This window comes from Protopterus annectens, chromosome 2.part1 (assembly GCF_019279795.1).
Source record: "Protopterus annectens isolate FY-2018-M chromosome 2.part1, PAN1.0, whole genome shotgun sequence".
NCBI lineage: Eukaryota > Metazoa > Chordata > Ceratodontiformes > Protopteridae > Protopterus > Protopterus annectens.
In genome coordinates, this window is record NC_056729.1 from 1,725,236,281 (window position 1) to 1,725,263,013 (window position 26,733).

The window sequence follows — 26,733 nt, forward strand, 5'->3', positions numbered from 1 at the left end:
CTAAGTCGAGTTCCCATTTCTGTATAGCCCTCCTAACACCCATTCCAGTTTACCACATAGCCCTACCAGAACCAAACCCTCAAAACTAAAACTCCCAGCCAGTTCTCAACCAGACTCCCTGGTCCTTAAACATAATCTTACACTCTGTCTCTGTAATCCTAAAGTCCCAGACCACTCCCTGTAAACCCCTCCGTAAACCCCCTAAATTCACGATCACTCCCTAACCCTAAAACTCCCTTCCCACTATCTAAAACTAAAGCCCAGTTTCTTACCAGCAGGGAGCGTTGTACTCCTAAGTGTGTCGTCCTTCGAATGAGATGTGAAACCAAGGTCCCATATGCTTCAGTTGGTGGTAGATCAGGTGGATGGAAAAGATCCCACAGCACCTATAGAAAAGAGTAAGGGCCCACAGCACTTATAGAAAAGAGTAAGGGCCCACAGCACCTATAGAAAAGAGTAAGGGCCCACAGCACCTATAGAAAAGAGTAAGGGCCCACAGCACCTATAGAAAAGAGTAAGGGAAGTTCTCCGATGCCCTGGCCATGTTGCCTCTAGTAGGTTTCAACCCCCCCTCCCCAAACAGAGGCCACTAGCCTAGAGGGACCAACCCAGTCAACAAATGATGGATGGATAGATAGATAGACAGATAGATGGATAGAGAGATAGATAGATAGATAGATAGATAGATAGATAGATAGATAGATAGATAGATAGATAGGTAGATAGATAAAACCTGAGGGTCACAGCAGTAGCAAACTTAGAAGGGCAGGTGATACTTCCTTGTTAGAAGCAACCATCTGTAGCTCCTTCGGTGGGGGGGGGTGAACTCCCACTGGGTCTTGCCTAGTGAACCACTTATGGGAAGTCATCCAGGTCCAGAGGCCATCCCCACTAGTTACAGAAACCACATCAACTACCTCTTCTCAAGGCTGAGAATCGATGGTTCTACTCCTACATCCTCCCAGATTGTCATGTACCTCACTCTGTCATGGAGGGGCAGGCAGCAACCCTATGAGGGAATCTTATTTCTACCACAAGTATTACTTACCTCATCGTTTATTTATTTTTGTTTGTTTGTTAACTAGGGTTGGGGATGGGCTCAGGCAAAACCTTTTTCAGCAATGACCTGGGGCATGTGGAAAGAATAACAGGACAGGCTGGGAACACACTTTCATTTACGTTTTGTTTGCTGATTTAATCTCCACATTACGAAAGCAAAAGGCAAAATACATGGAAGGTTTATGGATCAGTCCATCAGGCTTACTTTTTCAGATTAAGTATTTTTTAAGATGTGATTTACAGATTAGTTTCCTTTCAAGGCATGAGTGAATTTTTAAATAGGAAATAATCACCATCAGTTTTTTATGCCCTGATCATGACTGCTTGTCATACAGAGAATGTCTGTTTCTGAAACAGCCTCTTCTTCAAAGCCAAATGTTACCTGTGGGACATTAACAACTATGTCATAATTTTATAAAGTGCAGCTATTTATATGGTTATTTATTTATTTGATTTATACCTAGCACTATGACTACACATCCACATTAAACATCTACTGGCCCTTTTAGAAGGACAAACCAGTTATGCACCTGATCTGCATGCTGTTATGTTCCATGACCGAGTAATGATGTCAGTCACAGGGGACAGGGTGGTTTGACATATGCCATCAACAAGGTGATATCCCAAAAATAACATAAAATCACTATAATTTATGTAAACATCACAGGAAATGTGTTGGTTAACAGGATGTTGATAGGCATGTTCAGCTGACGCAGTCAGTTTCATTTCTTCAATATTACTACAGTATTTGAGATTTAATGAATGTTTTAAGGGATTTTTGTAATGTACACATAATTTTTATTATTTGCATTTTAAACCTTCTGATGCTAATGGTGACTTTGTGTCAGGCTTGTTCTTTATCACTCCATGTTACATTAATTTATATATACTGTACATTATTTTTATTCATTTTGCAATTAGCTTTGGCTGAAGTAGGTGACATTGTGATGTAGCGATTTGTGTTTGTACCTCGAAGAGAGTGATTCTGTGCTTCATTTCCTGGTTATACTGCCTTCTTTGCAGAGTTATCATAGGTTCATAGGTTTATACTAGGCTATCTGCCCTAAGGCATTTATAAGCCTAGCCCAAAGTTTTGTGGCTTACGCCACCCCTTATATGAAAAAATACTGTGCCCATTAGTTTGTTGTGCCTCTGTCCAGCAGTGACACAGAGATGATTCCCGGGGTAAACCTACGATCTCCCATCCACAGGTCAAGATTTCTCTTGAACAGAGCCAACGAGGTGCTCTGCCTCACATGGACCGGGACTCTATTCCACAGCATAGGGAGTCTCTGAGTGATAAATCTATCCCTCCAGCACGTCCTATTTATATCCATGCTAAGGTTTAAGTCTCTTGCTCTAGTGGTTTTGGTGGATTTGGATTTTTTGAGGTGGAGCATGTCCATTAATTCTGGGTTGGACATGGCCTTGTATGTCAGGCACATGTCACCTCTGAGCAGACAGTATGCGACTGAATAGAGCTGGAGTTTCTTCAATCTGGCAGCATATGACAGATTTTGGAGTCCCTTTATCCTTTTGGTGAGGAACTTTTGGGGTCTCTCCAATTGCTGCAGATGTCGGGTGAGATACATCCCGAATGGGGCATTGTACTCGATCATTGGTCTGATAAGTGAAGAGTACAGGGGAACAATGACCTCACTAGATCTGGATGTGAATCCCTTCATGATCAGGTGGGCAATGTAGAAGGTCTTTCTAACCACTTTAGCAACGTGAGTGTCAAAAGAAAGGCCACTGTCAACCTGGGTCCCCAGGTCCCTGATAACCTCTTCTGTGCTTAGTGGATTGCCGCCTATATGGTAGCTTGGGGTTACCTTGTTTTTCCCGAAGGGTATGACTATACATTTTTGGCGTTTAACTTCAGGCCATGGCTCTGGCACCAGCTATCTGTTTCCGTGAGTCCCTTCTGAAGGATATCCGTGTCCGATGCACTTTCCACTATGGCGCCCAGTTTGCAGTCGCCTGCAAACTTTGTCAGCCAAAGTCCTCCCATGTTGGCCTGTACTTCTGATAAGTAGATGCGAACAATAGGGGGCCAAGGACCGAGCCCTGTGGGACACCACTTGTGACCGGCCTGGAGTCTGACATAGCGCCAGCAACTCTAACCCTGTGGGTTCTGTCCTTAAGCCAGTTTGCAACCCATCTTGTGACATATGGGTTTACATTTAAGCTGGTAAGTTTTTCTACAATACCCGAGTGGGGTATTGTGTCGAAGCCTTTGCAAGGTCAAGGTAGGCTGTATGGACTGCCTTTCCCTCATCAATGGCCTTGGTGACTGTTTCGAAGAAGTCGACCAGGTTCAAAAGGCATGATCTGCCCTTGACGAAGCCAAACTGGGTCGGGTCCAATGTCTGCAAGTCCCATATATCTTTGTTTATGAGCTCCATTATGATCCTCTCCATAGCTTTGCAGACTAGACTTGTTAAGCTTATGGGGCGGTAATTACCAGGGTCCGTAGAGGCACCGCCTTTGTGGAGTGGGACCACAGTTGCCGTACGCCACTCCTTGGGCACGTATCCTGTGGTAGGGCTGAGATTAAACAGCTGCCTTATGTGTGGGTTTAATTCCTCATTTAGCTCATGTAGCACACAGCCGGGGACACCATCCGGTCCCATTGATGCTGTGTTTTTAGCTTTAGAGGGAGCAGCTTTCACCTGCGCATTTGAGATGTCTGGGAGGCTACACTCCGGTGGGATAGTTATCTCTCCTTTAGGGGGGGAGAGGGGGGTGAAGTTTGCACTGAACCTGTCTGCCAGTATGTTGGCAATGTCTGTGGGTTCAGTGATTTTTGTATCATTTTGGACTAATTCTGAGCATATCTGGGAGTTTCCACCCAGGTTCCTAACATAGCTGAAAAAGGCCTTATGATTGTCCTTTGAATCCATGGCAGTTTTTCTCTCAAAATTGGCCTTAGTTGATTTTATGAGTGCTCATATTTTTTACTAATAATGATCAGGGGTGACTTCCCTTTTATGGATTTTGTTCTATCATGTAATAGCTTTCTCCTCTTATTGTAAAGTTTGTTAATGGCAGGGGTCCACCAGACTGGACGTTTGCCCTTTGTGGAAAGAGTCTTGGTTTTATTTGGGATTGCCTGATCCATGCAGTCCTGGAGGTGTTCATAGAAGGCATTTGTAAGGGCTTCTGCAGCTTGGGTTGTGGTTTCCACTGGCTCAGGGGCCTTGAAGGATACCACACCAGTCTTGAGTAGTGTGAAGTTTGCTTTTGAGAAGTTCTTCACTGTGGTCTTTTTTGTTTGGGGTGGGGGCGGGATGTGGATTTCCAGTGAGATTAGTTTATGATCAGATCTCACCAATGAGGGATATACTTCCGGTGTGGAGCATTTTGTCCCCATGTTTGTGATAATGAGATCTAGTATATTTTCTCCTCTCATGGGAAGAGTGACTAGCTGTTTCATGGCATTTGAATTTATGAACTCCAGGAACCATTGGGCTAGAAAGTTAGGGTTTGAGTAATGTTCCCAGTCTATATTCGGGTAGTTGAAGTCACCCAATATGATGGTGTTTGGAGATACATTTATACCCTCCAGTGTCTTCAGGAAGGCTGTGTGGGGTTCCTGAATTTGAGAGGGTGGCCTGTAGCATGCTACAATTTGTAGAGCAGTTTTGCCTATGGTTAGTTGCACCTGGATGGTTTCAAGCTTAGTGCGTTGCCACCAACCTGGAGGTGTGGGCATCCTTTATGAATATGAATACACCCCTCCTTTTGTGGTGTGGTCCGGTTTTGGGGCCGAACGCATGATATGAGGTAAAACCTAATAGTGCTGGGGTGCTCTCAGGAGCCTTGAACCAGGTTTCAGTTACAGCACAGACATCGATGTTCTCCATACTGAGAAGGGCCTCGAGTGCGTGCATTTTGAGATTTAGACTTTTGGCATTGAGCAGCATTACCCTCAGTTTCTTCCCATTTTTGTTTTCTAGGGTGGTAGGTTTAGAATTTGAGCCTTGCCTAAAAAAGGCACTATGGGGGTGGCAAGAGCCTTAGCCAATGTCCGGAATCCCAGGGGTGACAGGTGCAAGCCATCCCTTGCGAAGCAGAGTGGCTTGTCAAGCATGTCATCCCAGGCAGACAGACACTGGATCCCCTTTGAATGACACCAGACATTAAGCCAATTGTTAAAGCTGATCATCTTGTCTCTATATTGTGGCATCATTCTTGGTGAAGGAAGGATACTGCTCAGGGTCAGGGTCATACCTGCCTGGGCTACATAATCAGAGAGCTCCTCTATGTCTCTTTTCATGTAGTCCAGGGAGGTACATCTCAGGTCATTCACACCAGCATGGACAATGACTATGTCATATCTGTACCTGCCGTGGAGTGACCCGAGTGCTTGTGTTATGTGGCGGATTCTAGCACCCGATAGGCAGCTTACTGTGACCCTCTCCTTGTTCAGCCTGTTGAGTGGTACGTCAGTGTGTCTGACTATGGAGTCACTTATGACAAGTATGTTTGGTGTTGTATTTGGTCTTAAGGGCTGTGACTGCTTTGCACACTGATTTTGTGGTTTATGTGTTGCTTGTGGGTTGTCTTGAGGTAGCAGTTGTTTGGATGTCTGCTTTGGAGGCCTCTGCTGTTTAGGTAAATTTTTACTCAGAGCCTCCGAGTATGTCTTTGTGTGTTTATGTGTTTGATTCAGTGGTGTGGTAGCATTATGTGAGGCTGGTTTTGTGGTGTGTGTAGTTTCCTTTTCCTCCTGTCTGGTCTTGCCAGTCCTGAGTTGAGAAAGCTCAGCCTCCAGTTTGGCTAAATAGCTGCATCTCTCGCAAGTATTTGTGTTATGTGGGAGGAGGAGAGGGTTGTCTGTGTACATGAGGCAATTGTAACATTGCCTCAATATTCCCAGATTCACCAACTGATATCATGACCCCTGCTGTCCATACTGGTTTGCACCTGGTCTTCAGTTTTCCTCGAACATCCAAAAACACGCTGATAACTGAATTGCAATCTTACCAAAATAAAAAAAAGTGGTATATTTCTTGCACAGTATATAATTTAAACTATTTTACTAATTTTTGCTTTACACTGCATAAATTATGTTACTCTGTGTAATTTTCAATATAACTTTAAGATAATAATCATTATCTTAATAATTAAATACCACACTGTGTCCATTTTAATTGGATGGAGCATGGGTGCAGTGGTAGTGTTGTCACCTCACATCAAGAAGTTCTCCGGTTCGATTCTTGGCCTGGGTGCCTTCTGTGTAAAGTCGTCATGTCCTCCCTGTGTTTGTGTGGGTTTCCTCCCATGTTGCAAAGACTTGCATCTGGAGCATCTCTTCCCGGGCCTCCTCTGAAAACTAGCTTTGTTCCAAGTTGGACTTTCCCGTCTAACAAATGTAAAATAAAATAAAAATAAATAAATCATTTACTGTAATGCCATGTTCTTGTACATGATATATGGGTAAAAAGGAGTTCCAGGACAAACCCACTCATGCAATTAGCAAAGATGAATAAAAATAAAATAAGTTGTCCATGTGCGGGTGTGAACATGTCTGACTGTCTGTCTGTGTGCACTTCCTCCATTGACTTGCTCTCCTATCCCACTGGGGACTGATCTTCTGATTTATGCTCATTACTTGACAAGATAAGTTCTAGCTCTCTTATGACTATGAATAGGATAACGTATCCCGAGTTTGAATGAATGAATGAATTAATGCAAGAGGGTGTTCTATATTGATGGACTCATTTGTTCTCCTTCACTGGAACATTTCTAAATTTAAGGTTTATATTTAATTGCTGTCTGATGCTGTTTGACTAGTAATTATATTTAATGTGTATATTTTACAATCTCCATCCTTTAATAAGCACCTTTCAAATGTCTGAATTGTTACTCTATTAAACAAATACTCTTCCAGTGACACACTGATTTGTGTCACTTGTCATGTTTCACAGAGACTATAATACACCCTTTTCTTCATCTTCAACTCGGTGCTAGACATTTTTTGTGAAAAACTGAAAGACAGATTGTTATTCAGCCTGCTTCAGTCATTGGTATCAAGGTTTCTTTATGACAGAATGGAGCAGATGTGAATTCCCAAAGGATTAAAAGGTTTATGGCCCAGAGAGAGAACGTTTGTATGTGTGCTGGGGGGTTGCAGCTACAGGTAATGCATTAAACCAGCTTTGAATACTTTATCTCCCCAGTGGGAGGTAAAGAATGAAGGGATATAAATAATTTCGACGGGATTTTCCTGGAGCAAAACCAAAATGTGATAGGTAATATGATGTCAGGAGCCAGGGGGACAATATTTTTAAAGCAAGTATCATGAGTGTTGTGTACTGTGCACACCGACTAGCACAAAATGCCATACAGAGGGGAAAAAACAGCTGTTATGCCTTTTTCAACTGGAAATAAAGGGACCGTTTTGTATGGGGAAGAAGTACACTGTGGAAAGAGGAAATACTGTGTTCAGGGTTAAGTTGGTATTTAATATAATATAAAGCTTTATTTTGCATGTTAATTTGCTTTAAATGATATGAAGAAAATAGAGAAGTAATTGGGGTGTTACCGTGGTGTAGAGATTAGCCTTGTTATCTCACACTCGTTTGTCCTTGGTTGGAGTTGTACTGTCTATAGAGTAGGGATGTTTTCCTTTTGCCTGCATGAGTTTTCACTGAGATTTTTTGTCTCCATCTTAAAACTCAAAGACACTCTAATAGGTGAACTGATAATTCTCTAAACTTCTCATAAGTGTGTGTGTGTGTGTGTGTGTGTGTGTGTGTGTGTGTGTGTGTGCATGCGTGCGTATGAGTACACGTGTGTATGTTTTCATCTGTAGCTGGTAACAAACTGGCATTCTGTCCAGGATTAGTTCACTCTATTATGCCCATTTCTTGCGTGAAAAGGCATTAACTCCCCTGCTATCCTGAATAGGATAAGGGGGTATTGGAGAATTTATTCATTTATCTATTTATTTATTTTAGTTTGATTACTGGGTAGTACACTGATCACTGTAGACAATTTGCAGGCACAGCCAGGGTGAAGAGATTTACAAAAAAAGAAAGAATACATTCACAGAGTAATCACAGAAGGTATATAATCCCATATACAATCAGTGCAATATGTAAATAATATTAGTAGAGTAGAAAATCAAACAGAGGAGCAAAGTAGAAGTGATGCAAGTGAGGAGGGAGTTAGGTTAGGGTTATGTGTCCGAAGGAAAAGTACTTGCAGTCAGATTTTTGATGAAAGTGTCTTTTGAGTTGAGCTCTGAAAGTGGGGAAAGAAGAGACTTCTTTAAGATGAAGGGGAGGGATTGCCAGTGTTTGGGTGCAAGAATGGGGAAGGAATGGTTGGAACAGTGCAGATTAGTTTCAGGTGTCTGGAGCAAGGGAGTTAATTGTGAGAGGTTGCGGAGGTTGTAGGGGTTCATTTTATTATGGAGTTTGGCTGCAGGAGGTGGAAAGGCACCTTGTAAAAACAAGAGACCCTATGAGTAGATCAGCTTTGTAGCAGACTGGTAGCCATTTGTCCATGGAGAAGGAGGTGTTCCCGAGGGAAGGAATTTTTTTCAGTGGACTGCAGAGTGGATGAGTTTTTTTTTTTTTTTAAGAGGCTGTGGTTATGGCAGGGAGCTCGTATTCAAGTTGAGCAAGGAAGACTCCTCTGCCTATTGCAGCTCTAGTTGGTCTGGAGAGAAAGGGAGATATTTTCCAGAACCACAATAAAATAGAACTGATCTTTTTCCTGGTGATTTCAATGTGGCTTTGGAAGTTAAGTGACTGCTATAGCCGTAAACCTAAGTATTTAAAGCATGTGGTTGTTTCTATTGGATGATTGTTAAGAATAAATTAATGAGTAAAATAACCAAATATGAGTGCTGTCAGATCGCATTTTCCCCCATATACTGATCATGACAGTAGATTTCCACAAGTACATGTTGGTCTGGTGTCAAAACATAAAAAGGCCAAACCATATAAAGAAAGGGCTTCATCTAGTTAGCATTCAAAAAATTTTCAACTAAAATACAACAAGCCCCCATAAAAATACTTTTGACACTGGTTGCAGATGAGTTCCAAAATAAATATGTATCATATTTGCTGCTACTATGAACCTCATCTTCATGGGTTTATATGTAGTTAATAGGCTTGCATTGTAAGGGACCATTGAGAAACCTAGCCACATTCCCAGTTGGCCTTGAGCACTGTCCGGTTAAGTGACTTGCTCAAGGTAACACAGAAGGCAAATTAGGCTGAGGAAAGCGAACCCTGTACCCCAGAAATATATATACATATATATATATATATATATATATATATATATATATATGTTTATTTTATTTATTGTATATTTAATATCAGTGGTGCAACAGGTAGCACACAAGCATTTGGTGCAGATGGCTGTGGGTTCTAGTTCCACACATAGTAGATGGATTGCTGACACTAGAGTGCAGCCTAAGGGGGATGCTGCACTCCTGAGTGTGACACCCTTCAGATGAAACATTAAACTGATGCCCCACCTGCTTGAGTTGGTGGTAGAGCTCAGTTGTCTTAAAAGATCTGACGGCGCTATGGATAATACAAGGGGAAGTTCTGCAATGCCCTGGCCAAATTTATCCTGGTAGTAAACACAAAGGGACTCTGGCTGACAAACTTCGCAGACAATTGCAAGTTGGGAGCTATTATTAACTCCCCAAATTATGATGACATCCTACAGAAAGGCCTCAATGAGTCCAACGACTGGTGCCAACACCATGGCCTTAAGCTTAATGCCAAAAAATGTGTCATCATCCCCCTTGGGAAAAACCCAGTTCCCTTGAATTGCCACATTGATGGTAGTCCATTGAACACAGAAGGCATTATAAAAGATCTAGGAACACAGGTTGACAGCAACCTCTCTTTTGACCACCACATTGCCACTGTGGTCAGAAAGTCCTTCTATATGGCACATCTCAATACTAAGGGTTTTGCATCCAGGAAGAAAGAGGTCATTGTCTCCCTCTACTCTTCCCTGATTAGGCCAATCATCAAGTAAAATGCCCCATTTGGCATGTACCTCACTAAACACCCGCAACAACTGGAGAGGCCACAAAAGTACCTCACAAAAAGGATCCTAGGTCTTAAATATTTGTCCTGTATGGACAGACTCAAAAAAACTCCAACTATTCTCTGTCTCATATTGCCTACTTAGAGGTGATCTTTGCTTGACTTACAAAGCCATGTCTGACCCAGATCTGTTAGAAATGCTAGATCTAAAGAAATCCCAATCTCTCTGCACCACACACTCCAGAGACTTCAACCTCATTACCACAATCAACAGAACATGCTGGAGGGACAGGTTCATAATCCAGAGACTACCCATGCTATGGAATAGACTTCCCATACATGTCAAGCAGAACACCTCACTGGCCCTCTTGAAGTGGAATCTTGATGAGTGGATGGGAAATAGAAAATTCACCCCAGGGATCACTCCAGAGGATCTACTTGACTGAGACACTAGAAACTAAGGTCAGGTGGTAAGATGCCAGGGTAATCCTATGGGCTAGGCTTGTAAAGGCTCCAGGGCTATTAGCCTAGTACACAGATATGAACTATTTTACATCAAAAAAGGTTAAATACATTACTGCCCCTTGGATGCTAACCAAAATGAAGGAACTGATATTAATCAGGAACAAAGCTTGGAGACACTGGAAAAGTTCTCAAACAGCCCAATCTGGATAAAATTCTAACACATTTAGAAATCAGATAGCTCACTAGGAAACACAAACAAACCAGTAACTCCTCCGTTAACAAAATAACCCCAAGCAATACTGGACCAACACTAACAAATGTCTTAAGAGCCAGGGTGGTAAAAAAAACACCCTGTCCTTTCCCCAGTCAAACTAATATTAGCATTGCCTTTACTTACAAGTACTTCATTGCTGTATCTGACTCCTTTATGTGAAGCAGTAATTTTATAGCAAACAACAATGGCCCACGTGACTCACTCGGTACACTGAACCTTCAGCAAGTTACTGACAACCTTAATCCTTATGGCTGCACACTGAGTAACAGCTTGTTTCTAGCTCTCACAGTGTGAAAACAGAAACTCAGCAGAGAAGGCCAGTAGGCTTGTGTTTATGGGCAAATTTCAATAACTGGCTAGTAAATGTACTGCCTGGATTCCAGGAATAAAGAAATACAGAAGATCTGAAAAAAATCAGCTACAAAAAGTGAGGAAGAAGCACTGGCTGGGGAAAGTTCTGCAGCTGTTCAGCAAAACACAATGCAACCTTCAGACATGACTTCCAATAACCTACCGAAAGATGTAGGAGAACTGCATAGACCTGGTTAAACTAAACAAAACACAGATGGAACATATCAACACAAACAACAAAAGGCTGGAAAAAATGGAAAATGCTTTAAACTGATATTTAGATGAGAAGATAAACCTGCAAAAATCAGAGGAAATGAAGAAAAGGCTGTCTGAATATGAGATTGCTCAGGAAGAGATGTTTCAAAAATTAATAGAATTAGAGGACATAGCATGTAGAGAAAACCTGATATTTTCAACTGTATCAGATAAGCTGGATACAATAGACTACACTGATTTTATGAAAGCACAAATAAGCAACTGGACTGATATTCCACAGCAGGAGTTTGTTGAAAGGGCAAATCATGTGTATGCTCCAAACTTAGCTATAAGAAAGCAACCTAGACCTTTAATAGTAAAGATACAATCCTACCAGCAGAAGGAGTTGATTCTGACAAAACTGTGGAGGAAGGACAAAATACTAAAAGTGGGAGAGAGCAGATTGTGGAGAACGACTATTTATTGTACACCAGGAAGAACAGGAGTAAATTCACTCCAGTATTCACACAGTGTTGAGATGCAGGTGTGAGATTCAAATTGCTGTATCCAGCTGTCTTTAAGGTATTCTTCCCTGGAGGGACAAAATCATTTTTTGATGAAGTACATGCTAAAGAGGAAATACAAAAGTTTACCCAACAAAAAGTGAGCTGTGACACAGTGTGGAAGATTCTGCTTCTTGATCTTCTAGTAAGGAGGACCACAGAGAGATTGCACCTGTGAAACCTTTTCCAATATTTCAATGGAAAATGTTAGATAGAAAGTAGGGAACACAAGAGTTGACTAGAAGAAACAAGAGGACCTTGGAAATGAAGCAGAGGCAGGGTTTGGGTGATGGAGAAGAACAGTCATAAAACCAGTGACTCAATGTGGGATTACAATGCAATAATTATATTTGTGAAAATATGACAGAACAAGAACATCTGCTAATATTGGACTTTTATGAAATTTCTTGGATTTGTGAGGGACTCTAAAGTATATATGCCCTACTTCATGTCATTAATGTTTGGAAAAAGAGGAAGAGAGGAGAGAAAGCTTACTGTAAATAAAGAAAACATGTTTTTCTTAATAGTACTGTATTTGCAGTAATGTATTTAACCTTTTTCTTACATATTGCACGCTATTTGTAACTGTAATGAGGATTGTAAACAGGTGCTGTTGTTTTTCTTTTTCTCACCTCTTCTCTCTTTCTTCTTTTATAGTTTTGAGAAATATAGGCAATGCAATGCAAAAAAAAAAGCCTGGTTAAAAAGGCATGACAAAATTAAAATTAACATGCTTTATTTCATTTTTGCATGGGGAAATAGCTATATTAAGGACCTTCAATTGATTAATTTTAAGAGAGATCAAATAAATGAAAAAGAATATTGAATATTATGAGACTTTTTTCTACCAAATGCATGTGTACTTAGTAGCAATTCTGAGGCTGGTCTTCAGGTTTCCATGGAAACAGTCTGAAAAAGAGGAACTAGCTGTCTGGTTCTCATGTCTCCATGGAGACAATCTGATAAAGAGAAATTGGAGACAGTCTGGTGAAAGGGGATTGGCTGAGGGAAAAGAAAAAAAAGAAAAGAGAAATTAACTAGGACATAATGTTCTCTGAAAACAGTTGGGGCTTTCCCAGCTGAGAAGGCTTTAAAGATGAGACAAAACCAATTAGACTTGTAGTAAAATTGTCTGGTTTTTTTTAAATGCAATGGGGATACTAATATAAATAGGCGCTTTTGAATTTTTTTTCTTTTTCTCCCTTCTCTCTTTTTCTTCAGTTTTAAGAAATGTAGGCATTGCATATTCACTTTTAAGAAATGTAGGCACTGCATTGTAAAAAAAGGAGTTCGAGAGGAGACGTGGGGGAGAGAGGAATTGTCTAGTTAAGACAGTATGATAAAAGAAAAATCAGTGTGTTTTTTCCCATGCTTGCATAGGAAAATGACTGGGTTAAGACCCTAGACATTATCCGGTAACAAGTTTGCCAACTCTGTTGGTAAAATTTGGAACTCACTTCCTGCTAACCTTACTCTAGAGCCCTCTCTGACCCAATTTCAAAAGAGTCTAAAACAGTATTTTACAACACACTGGTTATGTCCTTGTTCCAATCCTGACTAACTCCTACTCTATTAGTGTGTGCTAACTTTTTTATTTCTTGCAATCTTAGTTGTGTTCTAACGTGTTAGTCTATTACTTCAAAATATTATTCATGAGAGAATGTATAATCTTGCTATCTGAACTTGAGATTAACTGTGCATTACATGTATATTGGAACTAATTTATTTTTCTGTATGTATGTTTGGAGCTTTTCTCCCTGGGCCTCTGCTGAAAATGGACATGTATCCAGTCAGACTATCCCGGTCAACAAATGTAAAATAAAATAAATAAGTAATAAAAGTTTATTACAAAGCATGTAAATTAAAAATAATACTGAATATTATAAGGCTTTTTTCTGGTAAATAAGATACCTTTAGCAGTTTTGTGTCTGGTTTGCATGTCACTAGAAGACAATTTGATAAAAGAGAAATGGTTTGGGGAAAGTGTTTACTGTAAGCAATCAGTTGTTTTCTCAGCTGGGAGAGCTATAAAGATAGACAAAATCTAATAGCAATTACTAATAGCACAGGCTGTACCATGTGTCTTAGCATGACTAACCTTTCTTTTTGGTTAACTGTAGCCTGTCTGTGTGGCTATCAACGTAGAACTTGTTCTTATTAGGATGCAAAAACGTCAGTGTTTGAAGATGTACACGGTTTTATGGGTTATTATTAAGTAATAGGTTTGGGGTTGTTTATTTTGTTTGAGGGATTTCAAAAAAAACAAATGGCATAAGCTCAAATGGATATAACAAGAAACTGTATAAAAGACCAACCTGCCGAACAGTATATGCATGTAACATTAAAGTTGGAACTAGACATTTAACAAAAAAACAGTTATACATAAAAGTTGGCAATAATAACTATGTAAGAAAATGATGCTTTCTGTAATGTCTTTCAAACTGAATGGTCTTACAGATAAATATAAAAAAGAAAGAGTAGCGAACTATATAGAAATGTAAATAGCTATGTTACAGGAGACACACCTGGAAAGAACTGAAAACGTGAATTTGATAAAGAAAGGTTTTCAGGATGATTATTCAGTGGAATATCTGGGGCAAAGGAAAATAGGAGTACTTATATTAATTGCAAGAGGAGTTCCAATAGTGCTAGAAGAGGAAAAAAAGATAACAATGGAAGATATATATTACTAAGGGGCTACTGGCAAGAGAGGAGGATTACACTAGCATGCATTTACATGCCACCTAAAACTGCTATAACAGAGCTTAAGAAAATTCTGGGAGAAATAATCAGCTTTCAGCAAGGAATCTTACTTAGTAGAGACTGGAATTTGGTTTGCAACAGTGAAGATGTGTCTAGGGACCTAGAAGGGAAAATATAACAAAGCAAAGTAGAGTTTTGAAGAAATTTATGAAAACATTTGGCATGGAAGATGGGAATTTTGTACCTGGAGTTTGGAGTGAATTTCCATATTATTTTCCAAGAAACAAAAACTGAGCTAGGCTAGATAGAATTTATATCTCACAGGGGCATGTGCACTTAATTGAAGGTTTTGAAATGCACCAATAAATATTTCAGATCATGTGTCAATAATAACTAAAATAAAAATGCAAGGTAATGAAATAAAAAACGAGACACTGGTGCTTTCCCATCCATCAGCTGAAAAGAGAGGAATTTAAGGAATGAGTTTTGAAATTAATTCAGGAGCTACTAGAGAAGATATACATTTCTTCTGAAAATGTAGCTAGGGAGTGGGATAAAATTAAAGTGGAGTTTAAAACTAGGTTAGAAATAAAGGAAAAGGGAGATATGGTTACGAAGTAACATGAATTATTTATTAGGACTGAGCAATGTTAAAGTATTGCAAAATAGGAGGAATCTCTCAGAACAAGAAAATGAGCAACTGCAGAATGCTAAACAAAAAATAAGGGATTACTTTGATAACATGCATGAGTTTAGAAAGATTGCTGTTAAACAACTGTTTTTTGATAATAATTCTAGATCATAGAAACTTTTAGCACAACAACTCAGCCAACAGAAAGTGGAAAGGGCTGTAACCAAGCTTAGGGAGCCTATAACAAGGAAAATTACAAAAGACCCTGTAGAAGTATTAGAAATATTTCAAAAATTTTACGAAAGGTTGTATAAAGCAGAGAAATATGGAACTCAAGAAAAGGCAGAAATTAAAATGTTTATGGAAGAATTTAATATGCCAAGGTTAGAGGTAGATGAGGCTGAATTACTAACAGGTAGGATAAGAAGAGATGAGATAAAAATGGCTGTATATAACCAATCTACAGGAAAGTCCCTAGGAATAGATGGTATTCCTGTGAAAGTTTGGAAGCTAGGATGGAAACACTGATAAAGATCTGAAATTTTTTGTTTGAGGAGAAGTTCCAGCATCCTGGAAGAAGGTGGTTGTAGCGGTAATAACTAAAGAGGGTAAAGAGCCATCAGATCCAGCTTCATACAGGCACATTTCAATACTAAACCATGATTATAAAGTGTTTATGTCTATAATGGCTAAAAGAAGGCAAAAGTGATACCAAAATTGATAGGTATGGATCAGTGTGGTTTTGTGGAGGGGAGGCAAACATTTGACAAAACAGAACATTGATGATCCAGAGGGAAGAAGAATTATGAAAATACCACTGTTGGTGGGTCTTGATGCAGAGAAAGCATTTGGCAGAGTAGACTGGGACTTCATGAGCAGGCAATGGAGGCATTTGCTTTCCCCGATACAATTATATGGTTGGTTAGGAGTATATATGAGGAATATGAGGTGAAAAACTAAAATAGGCGACATCTAATAACTTCTGCTTGACTATAGGAACCAGGCAGGGTTGTCCACTTCCCCCTTTTTGTTTGCATTATATTTAGAACCATTGGCAAAGAAAATAAGGGACTCAGAAATTCAAGGATATAATTTGTATGGTAGTCAGGAAAAGCTGGCTCTATTTGCAGATGGTATTATTTTATACATGACAAAACCAGAAAGGGACATTACAGTCTTATGGAACATTTTAAGACAGTTTCATATTTTCTTGATATAAAAAATTAATGAAGCTAAAACAAAGCCAGTAACGATAAATTATTTACCCATACACAAATTGGTCCAACAATATCCATATTTATGGTGACATGATAAAATGAAGTATTTAGGAGTATGGATTACAAATGACTCTATTGTGGCAGCTAAGGATATATGGAAAGAGACTAAACAGAAGATAATAGAAAAATTGAGAAACTGAAAGCCTTGTTATGTGGATATGGATACTAAGATATGAGCAATTAAAATGTTTTTAGTCCCTTTAGTGTTATACACAGGTCAGGTATATTTTTATCAACCAGAGGAGAAACTGTAGATAGCAATTAAACGAGTCGAATGATTTTATCCAGGAAGGGAAGATCGCAAGTGTCAAGTGGGATAAGCTGATTCTTCCAATAGAACAAGGCAAACTTGGATTGCCCAGTTTGAGGGGGTATTTTAGAACAACACAGTTAAGGCTCTTATACAGAGCACAAGCAGAAAACTATAATTCAAAGTGGAAATGAATAATGATGATGATACTGGAGGAAGCTCAAGGAATAAGGAGAGATTGGCATTTTGGATGCAGTCTCTTAAGGAGAACAACAAAAATCATACGGCGTATTATATTCATAAAATAGCAGGGAGTATTCTAAGAACTAAACCAGCATGAGAATGGAGAAAAGAGATTCTGCCAATAGGGGTGACTGTGGTTAGGGGTACAGAAAAAAGGCAAGAGGGGGCTGGAATTTATTGGAGAAAACTGTAAAAGGAAGCAAGGTATTGGGAGCAAATAACTAGAAAGGAAAAGTAATAGAATGAGAAGAGGCCAAGAATCTAGAGATTGCCTTCCCTATCAAGGATTGATATCAGAGTATCGGCAAAGAAAAAAAAATAGGGAGGGGGGGTCCTAAATGAAAGACCAGCACTGGTAGAGTTTTTAATCGAATCTAGAATAGGAGCTGCCATTGAAAAAGGAATATTTAGAAAAGCATATAAAATATTGCATGATAATTATAAGACTCAATCAGAGGAGCTTAGAAAAGATTAGGAAGAGAGATTGTTCAAGCAATTCCCAAAGAGACAATGAGGGATATATGTATATCTTCCAAATATCTAGAAAGTCTAGAAAATTTAGGATCTTTGCCTGGAAGTGTTTACATAGGTATTTTTATACCCCAAGTAGACACCAAAGAATTTTTCCGCAGGCAGATAGCAAATGTTAGAGGTATGACAGGCAAGAAGGAGGTGGCTGGGAACATATTTTTGGTTGTGTGGTGAGCTGGTGGACTTTAGGTATTCCCTGCAGTCTGTCCTGTTGGAGATCTTGAGTGAACGGATTGGATTGGCTGGGGAGATGATTTTTTTGAGGTATGATACAGAATCAGAATTGCATAGACATAGTAAAGCCTGCTGAGTCTAATTATGGTGGCTGCCCAAAAAGCAATTACTAGAAAACTGAAATCAAAGGCTAAACCAGCTTTACTAGAAGTATAATGACAGAGATAAAACAACGGGAATTGGGATCTTTAGAAAAGGGACGGAGCAAACTACATAGGAAAAGATGGGAATTGTGGGAACAGTATATGCAGAGAAGGAACAATGTTTAAGAGGCAGGATTTGAATGAGCCATATAATGCTTAACTGACAAAGACTGGATAGATTATAGTTGATATAATGTTTACACCTACAGTTGTTTCACTAGTGTCTGCAATGTATAATGTTCACAACCAAAGTGGTGTCAATGTTGTTTGTTTTTCATAAATGTAAGTTTGGCTGTGTCATATGTGTTAATTTAATCATCTTCTTCTTTCGGCTGTTCCCGTTAGGGGTCGCCACAGCGGATCATAGGTTCATAGGTTCATACTAGGCTATCTGCCCGAGGGCACGAGCCCTAGCAGCCTATAGTTTGGTGGCACTTCCCCCCCCTTTAGTTGGGAACTATACCCATTATTTTGCTGTGCCTCTGTTGAGCAGTGACACTGAGGTAATCCCTGGGGTATATCTGCGATCTCCCATCTGTTTCCATTTCTTCTTGTCCTCTGCATCATGCTCTTTCACACCAACCGCCTGCATGTCCTCTCTCACCACATCCATAAACCTCATCTTAGGTCTTCCTCTTTTCCTCTTACCTGGCAGCTCCATCCTTAGCATCCTTTTCCCAATATACCCAGCATCCCTCCTCAGCACATGTCCAAACCAATGCAATCTTGCCTCTCTTGCTTTGTCTCCAAACTGTCCAACCTGAGCTGACCCTCTAATATACTGATTCCTAATCCTGTCCATCCTAGTCACACCCAGTGCAAATCTTAACATCTTTAACTATGCCACATCCAGCTCTGACTCCTGCCTTTCCAATAATGCTACCGTCTACAACCCATATAACATAGCTGGTCTCACTACCCTCTTGTAGACCTTCCCTTTCACTCTTATTGGTACCCATCTGTCAAAAATCACTCCTGACACTCTTCTCCACCCATTCCACCCTGTCTGTACTCTCTTCTTCACCTCTCTTCCACACTCACCATTACTCTGAACTGTTGATCCCAAGTACTTAAACTCATCCACCTTTACCAACTCTACTCTGTGCATCCTCACATTCCTCTACCCTCCCTCTCATTTACACACGCATATTCTGTTTTAGCCCCGCTGACCTTCATTCCTCTCCTTTCTAAAGCATATCTCCACCTCTCCAGGGTCTCCTCAACCTGGTCCCTACTCTCACTACATATCACAATGTCATCTGCAAACATCATAGTCCACAAGGCCTCCTGTCTAATCTCATCTTTAAACCTGTCCATCACCACTGTAAATAAGAAAGGGCTCAGACTCCCACCTCCACCTTAAACGTATCTGTCACTCCCATCGCAGTCCTCACCAATGTCACACTACCCTTGTACATATCCTGCACCACTCTTATATACTTCTCTGCCACTCCCGACTTCCTCATACAATACCACAACTCCTCTCTAGGCACCCTGTCATATGCTTTCTCTAAGTCCACAAAGACACAGTGCAACTCCTGACCTTCTCTGTATTTCTTCAACAACACTCTCAGAGCAAATATTGCATCTGTAGTGCTCTTTCCTGGCATGAAACCATACTACTGATCACTAATCATCACCTGCCGTCTTAACCTAGCTTCCGCTACTCTTTCCCATAACTTCTGATCAATTTTATCCCTCTGTAGTTACTGCAGCTCTGCACATCACCCTTATTCTTAAAGATAGGTACCAAAACACTTTTTCTCCACTCCTCAGGCATCCTCTGACTTTCCAAAATTTCATTAAACATTCTGGTTAAAAATTCCACTGCCATTTCTCCTAAGCACCTCCATGCTTCCACTGGTATGTCATCTGGGCCAACAGCCTTTCCATTCTTCATCCTCTTCATAGCTGTCCTTACTTCCTCCTTGCTAATCTGTTTCACTATCCCCACATCATCCAACCTTCTCTCTCTCATTCTCTTCATTCATCAGCCCTTCAAAGTACTCTTTCCATCTACTCAACACACTCTCCTCACTTGTGAGTACGTTTCCCTCACTGTCCTTTATCACCCTTACCTGCTGCACATCTTTCCCAGCTCTGTCCCTCTGTCTAGCCAATCGGTACAGGTCCTTTTCTCCCTCTTTAGTGTTCAGTCTCTCATACAACTCTCTATATGCCTTATCCTTAGCCTTTGCCACCTCTCTCTTTGCCATGCGCCTCATCTCCTTATACTCATGTCTACTTTCTTCATCTCTTTGACAATCCCACTTCTTCTTCACCAGCCTCTTCCTCTGTATACTCTCCTGTGCTTCCTCATTCCACCACCATGTCTCCTTTGTCCTCTTTCCTCTGTCCAGATGTCACACCAAGCACCTTCCTAGCAGTCTCCCTTACTAGCTCTGCTGTAGTTACCCAGCTATTCGGTAACTCTTCATTGCCTCCCAGTGCCTGTCTTAACTGTTCCCTGAACTCCACCTTACAATCACCCTTTTTTAACTTCCACCATTTAATCCTTGGCACTGCTTTCACAGTCCTCCTCCGCTTCTTGATCACCAACATCATCCTGCAGACCACCATTCTATGCTGCTTAACTACACTTTCCCCAGTCACCACTTTACAGTCTCCAATCTCCTTCAGACTGGCCCTCCTGCATAGGATATAATCCACCTGTGTGGATCTTCCTCCACTCTTGTACGTCACCCTATGCTCCTCCCTCTTCTTAAAATACGTATTCACCACAGCCATGTCCATCCTTTTGTCCAACTCACTCCAAAATTTTTCTTTCTCATCCATCTCACACCAAATTTGTGGAGCATATGCACTAACAACATTCATCATTTTCAAGCTTCATAAACATCACTCTATCAGACACTCTCTTCACCTCCAAAACACTCTTGGCATACTGTTCCATTAGGATAACCCCTACCCCATTTCTTCTGCCATCCACACCATGATAGAACAATTTGAAACCGCCTACTATACACTTGGCCTTACTTCCCTTCCATCTGGTCTCTTGCACAAACAATATGTCAACCTTCCTTCTCTCCATCGTATCAGCTAGTGCTCTCCCTATACCAGTCATGCTGCCAACATTCAAAGTTCCTACCCTCAGTACTACACTCCTAACCTTCCTCCTCTCTTCCTGCCTTCGGGCATGCCTTCCCCCTCTTCTTCTTCTTCGGCCAACAGTAGCCCAATTACCGCCAGCACCCTGTTGGCTAACAGTGCTGGTGGCGGTCCTTGTTAACCCGGGCCTCGACCGATCTGGTATGTAATTATGAAAAGTTCTCCGCATCAGTAATTTTTGGCAGAGGTTTTACGCTGGATGCCCTTCCTGAAGCAACCCTCACCATTTATCCGGGCTTGGGACCGGCACAAAAAAATGCACGGCACAAAGAAATACACATAGCACACAACACACACAGCACAGCACTCTCCACACACAGCACACAACATACGCAGTGCACTCCCCACACATATCACACATATACACACACAAACACACACACAGTAGTTTGAACTCCAGCAACAACGCCTTCTTTAGTTTTACCTCAATCCGTCCTTAACAAACCCTCCTTCTGTCCTACTTCCCCATCCCTCATCTCTTCCTACTCCCCAAAATGTACTCTCCAAAGCTCTGATCTTCACCTCTTAGAACTTCACAAGCCTAATAAAAACATAGGCAAACTTCTCTACAATGACTCTGTCGCTAAAGCATGGAATAATCTATCTCTATGCTTAAGAACTATCTCTAACACTTATAGCTTCAAAAAATGTCTCAAGGACTACCTGATAAAATCTTGATCTTGCCCTTACTCAGCTCCAGCGTAATCTACTGTCATCCTGTAGTCACTCGTAACTATGGGTTATTACTACATTCATGTGTTTTTTGTAGATTTGTCTTTGACAACCTTGATTGTAATCCGTGTTAATTTCATGTATACTATTTAATTGTAATGATTTTTTTCTTCTTCCTTTTGTTATTATAATGTTTATTTGCATTTTATCTTGTATTTTGTATGTTTGGAGCACTTCTCCCCAGACTTCTGCTGAAAAAAGGCTTTTTGCATAGTTGGACTAACCTGGTTAACAAATGTCAAATAAATAAATAAACACAAGACTCCCCACACATAGCACACACACACACACACACACACACACACACACACACACACACACACACACAGCACTCCATTCACATAACACACAACACACGCACACAGTACTCCCTACACATGGGATCATAGGATCATATGGCATTACTAGGGTAATGGCCCGAGGGCCCTTACAAGCCTAGCCAAATTTACCCTTGTTGCCACAATCAGCACCTATTGCCCCTATCCAACAGGGACACAGGTAGAACCCCCAGGGTGAATTTATGGTTACCCATTCATTCATCCAGATTGCATTTGAAGAGGGCCAGTGAGGTGCTCTGTTTGACATGAAGTGGGAGTCTATTCCAAAGGTTTAGAAACATTCTGTTGATGTCACATACCAGGTTTAGTTCTTTAAAGTGAGTAACCCATGAGCCATTTGACTTCCAGATGTGCAGCACTTCCAATAACGCAAGGTCAGAGATCACCTTATACGCAAGGCAGAGACCACCTCTGAGTAGTCTGTATGAAACAGAATAAAGTGACAGTGATTTCAGCCGATCCACATAGAATAGCTGCTGAAGACCTTGAATTTTCCTTGTGAAGAACTTTTGTGACCTTTCTAATTGCTGCAAGTGCTTTGAAAGGTATATACCAAAAGGGGCATTGTACTTAATTACTGGTCTAATGAGTGAAGAGTACAGGGAGGTTTTAACTTCTCCTTTACTCGAGGCAATGCCCTTACTTATGAGATGAGCCATATAGAATGCCCTTCTTACCATTGTGCAAACGGATCAAAGGCAAGGTTGCTGTCGACCTGAGTGTCCAGATCTCTCGCCAATCAGTGCATACTTAGGGTATTGCCATTGACATGGTAATTTGCAAGAAAATCGCTCTTACCGAAAACATTTTTTTGCATTAAGTTTGAGGCCATGACTTTGGCACCTATCATTTGTTTGCGTAAGACCTTCTTGGAAGATGTTGACATCATTTGAGATTCTATAATGGCACCCAGTTTGCAGTCATTATTAAACTTTGTCAGCCACAGTCCCTTGGTTTTAGCTTATATTTTGGAGAAAAATATTCGAACAGGAGAGCTCCCAGGACTGATCCCTGTGTAACACCACTGGTTATGGGTCTGCTGTTGGAGGTGGCTTCCCCTATTTTGACTGTATGGGTTCTATCAGTGAATCAGTTTGCAAGCCACCATATGATATAAGGTTTGATATCTAGCTGGGAGAGTTTGTCAATGGTGCCTGAATGAGGGGATAGTGTCAAATGCCTTGGATAGGTCTAGGTCGGCTGTATGCACAGATTCCCCTTGTCCAGGGCCCTGGTGACTACCTCTAAGAAGTCCACCAAGTTTAATGGACATGATCTCGCCCACGCATACACACAGCACACAACACACAGAGCACACAGTACACAAACAGCAGTCCCCACACGTAGCACACAACACACACACAACACTCCCTATACATAGCACACACAGCATTCCCTACGCATAGCACACAACATACATACATAGAACTCCTCACGCATAGCACACAACACATACACACAGCACTCCCCACACATAGCACACCACACACACACACACACACACACAGCACTCTCCACACATAACACACGACACACACATAGACCAACGTATGCTGAGCCACTTAAATGTAATCTTCCTAAAAAAAAAGATCTCCTAGAACACCAGTCAGGAAAATTGATTGTCAGCAAACCCAAAAGCACTTGACAGAAGCAACACCTAAAAATATACATATAACCTCAGTCAGTGGAACCCCAAATATAAAGCCCACAGGGCAAGCAAACACACTTCCTGGGACTGTAGTCCTAGTAGACTCCATTGTAAGACATACTGATGCCCCTCTAACCAGGCTGAACAAGGAGAAGGTAATGGGTAGTTTCCTGTCTGGAGCCAGTATCTTCCAAATGACATATGCACTCAAGTCTTTACGTCACTGTGATGTCATCATAGTCCATGTAGGTGTAATGACCTGAGATGTACCATCCTGGACTATATGAAGAGAGACGGTATAGAGGTCTCTGACTATGCTAGGCTGGTATTTGCATAGCAATGAGCAGCATGCTACCATCACCAAGACTGTTGCCACAATACTAGCAAAAGATGATTGATTTTAAGAACTGGCTGAGTTTCTGGTGTCATTCCCAAGTGGAGCCAGTGTTTGTCTGCCTGGAAAGATATGGTTAACAAACCATGTTGCTTTGTCAGGGATGGTATACACCTGTCCTCTCTAGGCTTTCAAATACTGGCTAATACTTTATCCTTCCCCATAGACCCTTTTTTAAGAAGTGCCAAATTGACAAACCTACCAGCATAGAAAAATCAGCTCAAATGAACATCAAGGTGTTACTGCTCAGTGCCAGGAGCCTAAACAAAAAGATAAACTCTCTACAAGCCCTCTTCACCCTAGAGAATATGGACACCTGTGTAGTTACCGAGACATGGTTTAAGGCTGCAGAGAGTACCATGGCAGTACAAGGTTTCAGTGCCTTCCACACTTTTAGACCTATAGCTGCACAGACAGGAGCTAAAGGTGGAGGTGTCTGAATATACATCAGTAATATGGATACCTCTATGGTGGACAAACAGGAAGATGTGCTGGATTTTCTCCACATGCAGGTCACTATAGATAAAATGTCATATCATATCCTAGCAAGCTATAGGGCACCCTCTATCCCATGAAACTCATAGTGCATACTTAAACCTACTGGAGACACTCACCATCCAACCAAACTCCTTACTTATGGGGGACTTTAATTATCCTTCTATAGACTGGGAATCCTAAACAACCCCAAAACTGCAGGCACGGAAATTCTTGGGCTTCATAAACACCCTTAACCAGTTAGTGCTTGTGCCCACTAGAGGGTCCAACATGCTGGACCTCATGCTCACAAATATGGAAGAACGCTGCACCACTCCCAATGTCATGTCCACCCTGGTAAGGTCTGACCATACAGGTGTCTCCTTTCAAAATCAACTTGGTAACCCCAGTAAACCCAGTAACAGTCAGGAACTATTCTAATTTCATTAAGCGATAGTTTGGCAAAACTCAGTGCCTCTGTAAATTCAGAAAATATAGCAGCCTATGCAGAATTGTTCACAGCAGCTCTATAAGACCATGTCAATGGTTGCACAGAGGCTGCTGTACATACCAGAAATAAGACCAAAACTAACACCCAAAATAAAACCACCATGGTGGCATTCCAGATTAAACAGGTTAGGCAACAAAAGGAAAAAAAAAATCATGGCTAAAATAGGAAAGTCTAACTCCCATAAAGATAAGAACTTTCTCATCAAAATAAATAGGCAGCTGAGAGGGCTAATTAGGTCCAATAAATCCAGTTGTGAGGTCAAGATAGTCTCCCAGGCAAAAGACAACTATAAGGTCTTCTTCAGCTATGTCAGAAACCTCAAAGGCAGCACACAGCAGTGTGCTGAACTGGTGGTTAATGGTGTCACATTCACTGAGGTGATGTAGCAGCTTCTCTTCTAGTTTAATTTAAAAAGTCAAGCCATGTAGGTCTTAGGATTCCCCTATCCCTTTCTCTGTCTATATTCTGATATCATTCCAAATGTCTTCTTTGTTTCTTACTATTCTATTACCTTTCTTTCTGTAATTATTTCTTCCCAATACCCTGGTTCCATTGCCAGCGTCCTTCAGTAAGGTCAACCCTCTTGCCTATTCTATGTACCCCTAATTTCAGTCATCCTTATTGACAGAATCTCATAGGCTCATAGGTTCCTCCATTCCTGTGTTGGCTTAGTTCTTAGTACACTTTCTACTATTTTAGGAACATAATATTCTGTATGTCTGTTAATATCATTAAGGATCTGCATCCAAAATCCCATATTTACTTATTTCTAGAATTCCCCCCACTTTATAATCATCCCTTCCACTTTGAATTGCAGCTTTCTGCTTGTGTTATGTATAAGGGCCTTAACTGTGTAGCTCTGAAATATCGTTTCAAATCATGAAATCCTAAACCTTCTTCTTCCATTGGGAGGATCAACTTATCCCAAATGACTCTTGCCTCTTCCCCTCTCAAATAAAATCCTTCAACTCATTATTATCTACTGTCCACAACTTTTTCTTTGGTTGATAAAAATCTGCCTGACCCATGTATAAAACTAAAGGGACTAAAAACATTTTTACTGCTTGTGTCTTGCTGTCTATATCCATAAACAAGAGTGTCCAGTTTCTCGGTTTTTGTATTGTCTTTTGTGAAGTCACTTCCCACATATCTTTAGCTGACATAACTGAATACTTTTTAATCCTTACTCCTAAATAATTCATTTTATCATGTCCCAATAAGTATGGGTATTACTGGACCAATTCATGTGTGTGTGTGTGTGTGTGTGTGTGTGTGTGTGTGTGTGTGTCGTTTATACGTATAGTGTTTGTTTTATCTTCACTAATTTTATATCCCAAAACAAACACAGAACTGCCTCAGAACATTCCACTACACCGAGATGTCCATTTGTGGTTCAATCAGGTACAAAATAATATCATCTGCAAATAATGCCAACTTTTCTTGAACATCGAACCAACTATATATTTGAATTTCTGAAAGCCAGTGGTTGTAAATATAATGCAAATAACAAAGGGAAAAGAGGACACCCCTGCCTGGTTCCTCTGCTCAGACACAAGTTATCA

The 26,733-nt window shown here is 40.7% G+C and overlaps 1 long non-coding RNA gene across 1 annotated transcript in view; it reads left to right on the plus strand.

Moving 5' to 3' along the window:
• LOC122794609 overlaps positions 1-26,733 on the plus strand; it is a 597,416-nt gene that overhangs the window by 499,132 nt on the left and 71,551 nt on the right. The gene's annotated exons all lie outside the window — the stretch shown is intronic.